Raw genomic sequence first — 3,651 nt, 5'->3', positions numbered from 1 at the left:
TTTTAAACTTCTTTATCCATACTCATTCACATTCATTACGTTTTTATTATTCTAATCTCATAAAATATGTATTTTATTATTACAGTATGTGCCCATTTTTATCTACTGAAAATTAAATGAGTAACTATTACTTCAAGATCTTAAGGAAAAGGATGCTGGGACGCGTTGTTTCCGGTCAGCTCTGAAATGCTTACCAGCGGGAGGGGCACGCTGGCAGGTAAGTGAACCCATGCGCTTCTTACAATAACGAGAGAAAAATAGTCCCAAGCTTAGCTCACTGGCCAATTGCGTCCCTCGGAATGCACTTCCTGCTCCGGTCCTCAGCTGTAAATGAAGGGCTGGATCCTAAGGATTCTAAGTCCTTGGATGCATTCTCTTTCCCTTTCTCATACTCAGTTCTAACTGTATGAATTTTGATTAAAATCACTGCTTTGTAACCAGTGATCCTTCACAGTCACTGGCTGGGCACCAGGTTAATCTTCTCTTCCTTCTTTAAACAGGATTGGGTGGGTGGCTCTAGAACGGTGGTTCTCAACCAGAGGTGATCCAAACCCACCCATGCTCGCCCCCTCGCTTGTAAGGGACAGTTGGCAGTTGTGGGTGAGGAGTCTGCCCTCTGCCCGTCACGGCTGTGGAGGGGGAGCTGCTGGCCTCGTGGGTCTGGGCCAGGGGAGCTGGGAAACACTCTGCAATGTGCAGGACAGGCCCCCACAACACGGAGTGATCCAGTCCAAATGTCAGCAGTGCCAGAATGAGAGCCTGGGGTCTAGAGAAATTGGAAAATGAGTGGAGGACGCTGCCGACCTCTATCCACCTGGCATTTCCCGCCCAAGAAACAACGTAACAACTTTGTCTTTTTCAACGCTGATTCTCCTCTGTTGATTACATTATTCCTGCAGACTTGGGCGTGTGACTTAAATAACCCCATGTTAGACCTAAGCCCAAAGGATAAACCAGAACTGGGGGGCAAATCTCATTCTTTCTGTTCTAAGACTTGAAAAAGTCTTCAGAGCCTTGGTTTAATTTAATCAACAATACGTTCATCTGCATATGGCATTCAACAGCAAAGGAAACTTTTTTTTCCCCTGAGTCTTTTGTTTTCAAATCAATGGGGAACAAAGGATATCTCCCGGTCCATTCAAGCAGGTTTCAATGATTCTCAAATAAACGTGGGAGTGATAGTTGAGCCATTTAAAATACACCGAGATGAGAAAGCATGCTTAGTAACCTTGTAAACATTCTATGAAAGTACAAGGGAACCTTTAAGAAGGATATCCAAGTGTCCTTTTTACATAATAGCCCTTTGTACTTGGAAATGTTCAGATGTCAATAAAATAGACTTGAACAGGACAGCCTAGAAGAATGCAGTTTCCAATTTTCTAGCAATGGTGCTGTTAAAACATTATTTTTCAGTTTCTTAACCCTCAGAAAATTAAGTTGCCTCACCCGAAGATCAGCTCCACTTAAGGACAGCACTTTGGACCCAAATTTAACCAACTGTCCAGAGGGATTCAAAAGAAGGCTAATTTGAACGCTGAGGTTTTTGAAGCTCTCAAATGATGACCCCGGTTTTTTTTCTTGAAAACACCCACAGCAGCAGCTTGGCAGGAAGCAGGAATTAGATGAGAGAACTGATGGAAACCTGTCCTCTGAACTGGAGAAAAACTTCCAATAAACTGAGGTTTGAAATCACTGCAGGTTACATTATTCATTATTCAAACAGCCTCCGGCCTTATTACATGGCATTTTCTCTGGGCTTCTGAGCTGCCCCAAGAAATGTACTTTGGTAACAAGGACCCACCCTTTCAGAGGAAAGGAAAACCTCTGCGTCGCCCCATCCTGCCTCTGCCTCCCATCTGCGTTCTATCTCCCTCTCCTATCTGCATGTTGCAATCCCCTCCCGTTTCCAGAGGCCAATGAAATTGGTCCCCCATAGGGTACTCAGCCAAGTACATTCACTGCTCAACTGTATTTTTCCTCTTTCTGAGCCCTTTCACCCACTGATTCCAAATTTCTGTTTAACAGGCCAGCCATGGCAGACCTCACCCGAACAGAGCGAGGAAAAGGCAAGCTGGAAAACCCGCACTGGGGCGATTTCGCGAAGAGGAGAGCAGCCTGATGTTTTTCATCTGAATCCTTAGGCCTCGCTCCAGCCCCACAAAGACAAGTGGCAGGAAGCTAACAGCGATAATCGAATGAGCTCAGCCAGCCTCAAAGTGGTTCTTTTTAAAAAGTGTGTGTGTGGAGGGGAGGAATTACAGGCTCTCTGCCCAGGAGAAGCGAGAGAGAAAAGAAATGCACTCTCCTAGAAATCCCTGAAGTTGGCCGCCAGTGATTCAGTCCATACCTGCCCCAAAAAAGAAAATTTCCTACCTAACTGGTTTGGCTGTTTCCTGGCTACTAACTGGAGAGGTAAATAGAACCTTATCACGGCAGTTACATCTGACTTGGACATGATTTTCAAGTAAACACTGGTAATTTCAATGCTATTCCATTACCCCCTCTACTGTCTTTGGACTGACTGACAACACCGTCTCGGATGAAACCGACTCTATAGGAACAAGCCAGGAAAGACTGCACCTTCTACCCAGCTGGCCTCTGTGTGGCCACTGGGCGGGGCTGGGGGAGTATGTGGGGACGTTCGCTGTGAGTGACAGGGGCTCTGCAGTTATCTCGTCAGATTGTAGCTGAATGGACACATGTCCTTCCTTTGCCCTCTGGGCCCCTCCAGTGGGTTAGTCGGGATTTCTGCTATTTGCTTTGCACTCTTCAGCGAATCCAACACTGGGCATTTATTTCTCTGTCTCTCTCTTCATTCAGGAAGTGGCAAGCTGAGCCCTGAGATTCTTTCTGCTCCGATGATATAAACAAATTGCAGAGGAAGTCAAGTCAAACTTTCCCTTGCTTCTTTTGTTCTCCCAACTAGCAATTCAGAAAACAGAGCCAAATTTTTTTTTTTTGGATGCCTTTAAAGATTGCTTGTAACTGGAAAGGCAGAAACTCTTATGGTTCTTTTTTTTTTTTTTGATTGAAGTATAGTCGGTTACAATGTGTCAATTTCTGGTGTACAGCACAATGTCCCAGTCATGCATATACACGCATATATTTGTTTTCATTTTTTTAAAAAAAAAAACAACTTATTTTATTTGTACTCCTAAACGTTTTCAAAAAAGCAGGAAGTGCCCTAGAAGGTTGTTTTGGACTTTTTCTTAAGGCTCTTTTTGAGATTTTTTTCAAACCAAATTGCTCCCTTGACATTGCAGTTACCTAAGTGTTCTTTCCTACAAATTTCAACCAAAAGAGCAATAAGGAGCTTTGCGTGGACAATGGCTAAACCTGATTTGGAGGTATCTGGTGCCCGAATTCACAGCCAAGGAGACCTAACAGTCATGATTCAATAAGCTTACCAGTCCAAAGTACCCACCAGACAGAAAGGAGACATCTTATCTGTGTAATCTACAGATACTGCTTGAAAAATCACACGTAATTAAGCCCTTCTTCCAGTGGGAGCTCCTTGAAGCTTTATCACCAGCTTGTCAGATGTCATCTCTGAGTTTCATTGATGGCTCTGAGAGTGAACATTTCCAAACCAGAGGCACCTGATAATCCAGGTGACATGTTTACCACGCCTAGTCTAGTCAGCTAATAAAA

The sequence above is a fragment of the Vicugna pacos genome, chromosome 19 (genome assembly GCF_048564905.1).
Source record: "Vicugna pacos chromosome 19, VicPac4, whole genome shotgun sequence".
NCBI classification, from domain to species: Eukaryota; Metazoa; Chordata; class Mammalia; order Artiodactyla; family Camelidae; genus Vicugna; species Vicugna pacos.
This window is presented reverse-complemented; position numbering follows the sequence as displayed.